Source organism: Scyliorhinus torazame, unplaced genomic scaffold, assembly GCF_047496885.1.
Source record: "Scyliorhinus torazame isolate Kashiwa2021f unplaced genomic scaffold, sScyTor2.1 scaffold_1461, whole genome shotgun sequence".
Lineage (NCBI taxonomy): Eukaryota > Metazoa > Chordata > Chondrichthyes > Carcharhiniformes > Scyliorhinidae > Scyliorhinus > Scyliorhinus torazame.
This window is the reverse complement of record NW_027309188.1, coordinates 35,001-42,500: the sequence shown is the minus strand read 5'-3', so window position 1 is coordinate 42,500 and position 7,500 is coordinate 35,001.

Below are 7,500 nucleotides of genomic sequence, written 5' to 3'. Positions count from 1 at the left end.
TGGTTTATGACTTGTCCAGAGTGGAAAGTGGTTTATGACTTGCCCAATATTGTTTTGGTTAATGAGTTGTCACTTCAACTTGCGGCTGCGGTTTTGCTTGAATAACTGTTGCCGGGCTTAATACACGTCCCAGCGGGCGAATTTGAAGGGGGGGTGCCCGGGCTTGGGGTCACGTTGGTGGGGTGGTGGAGGGTCTGTGTGCCCTTCGGTCCTGGTCCCGTTGGGAAGGAGGTTGGCGTGCTGCCGAGTGTGCTTCCCCGGACGGGAGGAGCGGTTCAAATCGTGTGCCTTCGGCGGTGGCGGGGAGAGAGCGCAGCTGGGGCGGGTGCGGTGTGGAGACGGAGTCCCTTCTTCCCCGAGGGGGCTAGGGCACTGCCGGTGCGGGTGCAGGCTTACGGCCCGGTGCCTTTTGGTGTTTGGGGGTTGCGGTTGGGGTTCGGTTTAGGGTTAGGCGATAGGGTTAGGGATAGGGTTAGGGTTAGGGATAGGGTTAGGCGATAGGGTTAGGGATAGGGTTAGGGTTAGGGTTAGGGATAGGGTTAGGGTTAGGGTTAGGGATAGGGTTAGGGTTAGGGTTAGGGATAGGGTTAGGGTTAGGGATAGGGTTAGGGTTAGGCGATAGGGTTAGGGTTAGGGATAGGGTTAGGGTTAGGCGATAGGGTTAGGGTTAGGGATAGGGTTAGGGTTAGGCGATAGGGTTAGGGTTAGGGATAGGGTTAGGGTTAGGGATAGGGTTAGGGTTAGGGTTAGGGATAGGGTTAGGGTTAGGGATAGGGTTAGGCGATAGGGTTAGGGTTAGGGTTAGGGTTAGGGTTAGGGATAGGGTTAGGGTTAGGGATAGGGTTAGGGTTAGGCGATGGGGTTAGAGCTAGGGTTAGGGTTAGGGTTAGGGATAGGTTTAGGGTTAGGGGATAGGGTTAGGGTTAGGGATAGGGTTAGGGTTAGGGTTAGGGTTAGGCGATAGGGTTAGGGATAGGGTTAGGGTTAGGCGATAGGGTTAGGGATAGGGTTAGGGTTAGGGTTAGGGATAGGGTTAGGGTTAGGGTTAGGGTTAGGGATAGGGTTAGGGTTAGCGTTAGGGATAGGGTTAGGGTTAGGGATAGGGTTAGGGTTAGGGATAGGGTTAGGGTTAGGGATAGGGTTAGGGATAGGGTTAGGGTTAGGCGATGGGGTTAGAGTTAGGGATAGGGTTAGGGTTAGGGTTAGGGATAGGGTTAGGGTTAGGCGATAGGGTTAGGGATACGGTTAGGGGTAGGGATAGGGAGTATCTGGGACGGGCAGAGACTCCTCGGCGGTCCCCCCGGTCCCTGGCGGGCAGACGGACCTCCTGGGCCGGAGGCAGCCTCCGCCGGCGTTACACCCTGTCCCTGGCGGGCAGAGGGACCTCCTGGGCCGGGTGCAGCCTCCGCCGGCGGACCCCCCGGTCCCTGGCGGGCAGAGGGAGCTCCTGGGCCGGGTGCAGCCTCCGGCGGCGGTCCCCCCGGTCCCTGGCGGGCAGAGGGAGCTCCTGGGCCCGGTGCCGCCTCCGCCGGCGGTCCCCCCGGTCCCTGGCGGGCAGAGGGACCTCCTGGGCCGGGTGCAGCCTCCGCCGGAGGACCCCCCGGTCCCTGGCGGGCAGAGGGAGCTACTGGGCCGGGTGCAGCCTCCGGCGGCGGTCCCCCCGGTCACTGGCGGGCAGAGGGAGCTCCTGGGCCCGGTGCAGCCTCCGCCGGCGGTCCCCCCGGTCCCTGGCGGGCAGAGGGAGCTCCTGGGCCGGGTGCAGCCTCCGGCGGCGGTCCCCCCGGCCCCTGGCGGGCAGAGGGAGCTCCTGGGCCCGGTGCAGCCTCCGGCGGCGGTCCCCCCGGCCCCTGGCGGGCAGAGGGAGCTCCTGGGCCCGGTGCAGCCTCCGCCGGCGGTCCGCCCGGTCCCTGGCGGGCAGAGGGACCTCCTGGGCCGGGTGCAGCCTCCGCCGGCGGTCCCCCCGGTCCCTGGCGGGCAGAGGGAGCTCCTGGGCCGGGTGCAGCCTCCGGCGGCGGTCCCCCCGGTCCCTGGCGGGCAGAGGGAGCTCGTGGGCCCGGTGCAGCCTCCGCCGGCGGTCCCCCCGGTCCCTGGCGGGCAGAGTGACCTCCTGGGCCGGGTTCAGCCTCCGCCGGCGGTCCCCCCGGTTCCTGGCGGGCAGAGGGAGCTCCTGGGCCGGGCTCAGCCTCCGCCGGCGGTCCCCCCCGGTCCCTGGCGGGCAGAGTGACCTGCTGGGCCCGGTGCAGCCTCCGCCGGCGGTCCCCCCGGTTCCTGGCGGGCAGAGGGAGCTCCTGGGCCCGGTGCAGACTCCCCCGGCGGTGCACCGGTCCCCGGCGGGCAGAGGGCGCTCGTGTACCGGGTGCAGCGTCCGCCGGCGGTGCACCGGTCCCTGGCGGGCTCAGAGAGCGCCTCGGCCGGGGATCGTCTCGTCCCAACGTCCGCCTGGTCCGTGGCCCGCAGGGGGCGCTGTCGGGCGGGGTACGGCCACGGCCCGACGTGCCTCCGGTGGGCTGCGGTCAGTGTGTGCCGCCGTTGGCCGGCTGCGGGGCTTGGTGCTGTTCCAGCCGTGCGTTAGGTGGGCGAACGGCAGGGGGCGCCCCTTGGGCGGGTGGCGGGCCCCGCGCGGGCCAGCCGTGGGGGGTCACGGTCCGCCGCCGGGGCGTCCAAAGGGCGGCGAGAGGCCGTCCGCCGGTGCTGACAAGTCATAAACCAGCGGCGGTGACAAGTCATAAACCAGCGGCGGTGACAAGTCATAAACCAGCGGCGGTGACAAGTCATAAACCAGGACAAGGTTGTTGACGGCGCCGGGCGGCGGCGAAGCGGCTCACCCCGGGGCAGGGTGGCGATTCGAGGAGGGGCGCCCACCCGGCCGCCAAGGCCGCCGCCGGCGGGGGCCGGGGGCGCCGTTTTGAAAAAGAACCGTAGGCCGGATGGGGTCCGATCCACCCACCTTATGCCGACGCCGAGACCTCATTCCCGGCATGACTACCGGTGGTCCGTCCCGCTGGTCTGCCACTTGCGTTTGGCGTCACGAGGGGTTGGCGGGGTACCTGCAGATTGGTAGGAGGTGGAAAATCGAGAAATGGACTTTGGTCGGAAAGGTCCCCTCGAGCCTCCAGGTCTGCGGAGACCGACCCGGGCTGCCGCCCCGCCGGCCGCTCGGCCCGATCGGGCGCGAATTTCTTCCGATTTTCGCCCTTTTTTCGGGTTTTCGGCCGGCGCTCCAAACGGCGGCCCGACGCCCCGCCGAGGCCGGGCACGGCTCCCCGGAGCGCGAGGGACCGGATCAGACCTCGTCGGCACTGGCATGGCCACCGCAACGCTCGGACTTAGCCTGGGGAGGCTGGTCGAGGCGGTGGCAAGTCATGAACCAGTGGAGTCTGGCGGAGACTGTGGCAAGTCATAAACCAGTCGGACTTAGCCTGTGGAGGCTGGTCCAGGCAGCGGCAAGTCATAAACCAGTCGGACTTAGCCTGTGGAGGCAGGTCCAGGCAGTGGCAAGTCATAAACCAGTCGGACTCAGCCTGTGGAGGCAGGGCCAGGCAGTGGCAAGTCATGAACCAGTGGCAAATCATAAACCAGTCGGACTTAGCCTGTGGAGGCAGGGCCAGGCAGTGGCAAGTCATAAACCAGTCGGACTTAGCCTCTGGCGACTTCCAGGAGGTCTATGAGGTCCTGTGCCGCCGCTTTACCGGGGCCAAGGTTGCAGGAGAGCGGAACGGAGGAGTGGATTGGTCCCGCCGATGGGGCACGTGCATATATGAAAAGTGCACCCTACCGTTAGTTAATCACTTGCCCTCGGAAGTGTATGAGGTCGTGTCCAGCCGTGGTACCGGGGACACAGTGGGGGTGTTCCCGCTAAAGGGAGCGGATTGGTCCCGCCGAGCTGCCACTTGCATTTGTGGTCGAGTGTCTCGGACAGCTGGTTAACCACTTGCCCTCGGTAGTGCCGATGAGGTTTTGAAAAAGCCGATCTGCGGGGACTTGGAGCGCCTTCCTCGGATGGACTACCGGGCGCCCTCCCGCCGATTTGCCATTTGCGTTTGGCGTCCCGAGGGGTTGGCGGGGTACCTGCAGATTGGTAGGAGGTGGAAAATCGAGAAATGGACTTTGGTCGGAAAGGTCCCCTCGAGCCTCCAGGTCTGCGGAGACCGACCCGGGCTGCCGCCCCGCCGGCCGCTCGGCCCGATCGGGCGCGAATTCTTTCCGATTTTCGCCCTTTTTTCGGGTTTTCGGCCGGCGCTCCAAACGGCGGCCCGACGCCCCGCCGAGGCCGGGCACGGCTCCCCGCCGCGCAAGGGGCCGTGTTTGCCTTGGTCTGCCTTGGAATTGTCACCAAACGCCCGCGCTTCGCCTGGGGAGGCTGGCCGAGTCGGTGGCAAGTCATGAACCAGTGGAGGCTGGTGGAGACAGTGGCAAATCATAAACCAGTCGGACTTAGCCTGTGGAGGCTGGTGGAGACAGTGGCAAGTCATGAACCAGTGGCAAATCATAAACCAGTCGGACTCAGCCTGTGGAGGCAGGGCCAGGCAGTGGCAAGTCATGAACCAGTGGCAAATCATAAACCAGTCGGACTCAGCCTGTGGAGGCAGGTCCAGGCAGTGGCAAGTCATGAACCAGTGGCAAATCATAAACCAGTCGGACTCAGCCTGTGGAGGCAGGGCCAGGCAGTGGCAAGTCATGAACCAGTGGCAAATCATAAACCAGTCGGACTCAGCCTGTGGAGGCAGGTCCAGGCAGTGGCAAGTCATGAACCAGTGGGAAATCATAAACCAGTCGGACTCAGCCTGTGGAGGCAGGTCCAGGCAGTGGCAAGTCATGAACCAGTGGGAAATCATAAACCAGTCGGACTCAGCCTGTGGAGGCAGGGCCAGGCAGTGGCAAGTCATGAACCAGTGGAGACAGTGGCAAGTCATAAACCAGTCGGACTTAAGCCTGTGGAGGCAGGTCCAGGCAGTGGCAAGTCATGAACCAGTGGCAAATCATAAACCAGTCGGACTCAGCCTGTGGAGGCAGGTCCAGGCAGTGGCAAGTCATGAACCAGTGGCAAATCATAAACCAGTCGGACTCAGCCTGTGGAGGCAGGGCCAGGCAGTGGCAAGTCATGAACCAGTGGCAAATCATAAACCAGTCGGACTCAGCCTGTGGAGGCAGGTCCAGGCAGTGGCAAGTCATGAACCAGTGGGAAATCATAAACCAGTCGGACTCAGCCTGTGGAGGCAGGTCCAGGCAGTGGCAAGTCATGAACCAGTGGCAAATCATAAACCAGTCGGACTCAGCCTGTGGAGGCAGGGCCAGGCAGTGGCAAGTCATGAACCAGTGGAGACAGTGGCAAATCATAAACCAGTCGGACTTAGCCTGTGGAGGCTGGTGGAGACAGTGGCAAGTCATAAACCAGTCGGACTTAGCCTGTGGAGGCAGTTCCAGGCAGTGGCAAGTCATGAACCAGTGGAGACAGTGGCAAATCATAAACCAGTCGGACTTGTCCTGTGGAGGCTGGTGGAGACAGTGGCAAGTCATAAACCAGTCGGACTTAGCCTGTGGAGGCAGGTCCAGGCAGTGGCAAGTCATGAACCAGTGGAGACAGTGGCAAATCATAAACCAGTCGGACTTAGCCTGTGGAGGCTGGTGGAGACAGTGGCAAGTCATAAACCAGTCGCACTTAGCCTGTGGAGGGAAGGTGGAGACAGTGGCAAGTCATAAACCAGTCGGACTTAGCCTGTGGGGGCAGGTCCAGGCAGTGGCAAGTCATGAACCAGTGGAGACAGTGGCAAATCATAAACCAGTCGGACTTAGCCTGTGGAGGCTGGTGGAGACAGTGGCAAGTCATAAACCAGTCGGACTTAGCCTGTGGAGGGAGGTGGAGACAGTGGCAAGTCATAAACCAGTCGGACTTAGCCTGTGGGGGCAGGTCCAGGCAGTGGCAAGTCATAAACCAGTCGGACTTAGCCTCTGGCGACTTCCAGGAGGTCTATGAGGTCCTGTGCCGCCGCTTTACCGGGGCCAAGGTTGCAGGAGAGCGGAACGGAGGAGTGGATTGGTCCCGCCGATGGGGCACGTGCATATATGAAAAGTGCACCCTACCGTTAGTTAATCACTTGCCCTCGGAAGTGTATGAGGTCGTGTCCAGCCGTGGTACCGGGGACACAGTGGGGGTGTTCCCGCTAAGGTGGAGTGGATTGGTCCCGCCGAGCTGCCACTTGCATTTGTGGTCGAGTGTCTCGGACAGCTGGTTAACCACTTGCCCTCGGTAGTGCCGATGAGGTTTTGAAAAAGTCGATTTGCGGGGATTTGGAGCGCCTTCCTCGGATGGACTACCGGGCGACCTCCCGCCGATTTGCCATTTGCATTTGGCGTCACGAGGGGTTGGCGGGGTGCCCGGAGATTTTCGGGAACACGATTTTTAGAACATTTTCTGGCAGCGGTAGCACTTTGAAAGTACCCAGGAAAGTGCTACTTTGAGGTACGGTCCCGATTTCAAATCGAAGGCCTTACCAATGAGCACTCGGAAGTCCTCAAGGGGTTTTAGCAACAATTTTGACGGACTTTTCGAACTCATTTGCCGGCCTAAAAATCGGTCAGAGTCCGAGCCGGCGGTAACTCTGATACAAACAATGTGTTTCTGTGAACTCTTGTGTGAGAAACATACTTGTAAAAAAAACAGACAAAGTGTTTTTTCTGTGGCGAGAGAGAAACACTTACAAAGTTTTTAATGGCGAGAAAACAAAGACACAATTATATATATATATATCCTTGTACAATAATTCAAGAAGAGACAGACATATATGGTAGAAGACACATTATAAAATGTCTGTCGAGGTTTAGCCTTTGTGACTGGGCACCTCTTGTCTTGTTTTCGGGCACACCTGGAGGCCAGGGTGCCCAAGTCTGTTTTCAGGCGACGCGGGGCGGCGGCGTTCCCGTGCCTGGTTCCCTTGGGTTGCAGTCGCATGTGTCACGGTTAACGGGTTGCACAGAGGCACATGTCGGGGCGTTCCCAGAAACCTGATTGAAGTCAGGCGCCGCACGCCGGCTGGTTGCAAGTGTCGTGCGAGCGCCGAAAGCCTTGGCCGAGAGCAGATTCTCGGGCGCGAGAGGTCACGCCCGTGGCGGCCAGTCGTTGTTGCTTCCTTCCGCACACGGCGGCGTACCTCTCGGCACCTACCTCTCGAACGATCAGGCGAGTCGTGTCCGACGTGGGAGGGCCCTCGGCGGGCCAGCGCTATTGTGGGCTGGTGTTCAGGCTGAGCGGTTGACCCTCCCCGTGCTGTGTGGGTTCCCCCGCCGCCCCGAGTCACAGACGGACATCGACCGAGAATTCTCGCAGCCCTTGTGAGGCCGAGGCGTGCGTTTGCTCTCTCTCTGTCGAGCAGATCGCAGTGGCAATATCTCGAGCCCTGGAACGGGCAGGCTCCGAGTCCTCAGTGTCGGCTTTTCCTAGCACTGTGTCCCCGTTCCTGTGGCCGAACACACGTTCTCTGGCAACGAAAGGAAGAACTAAAA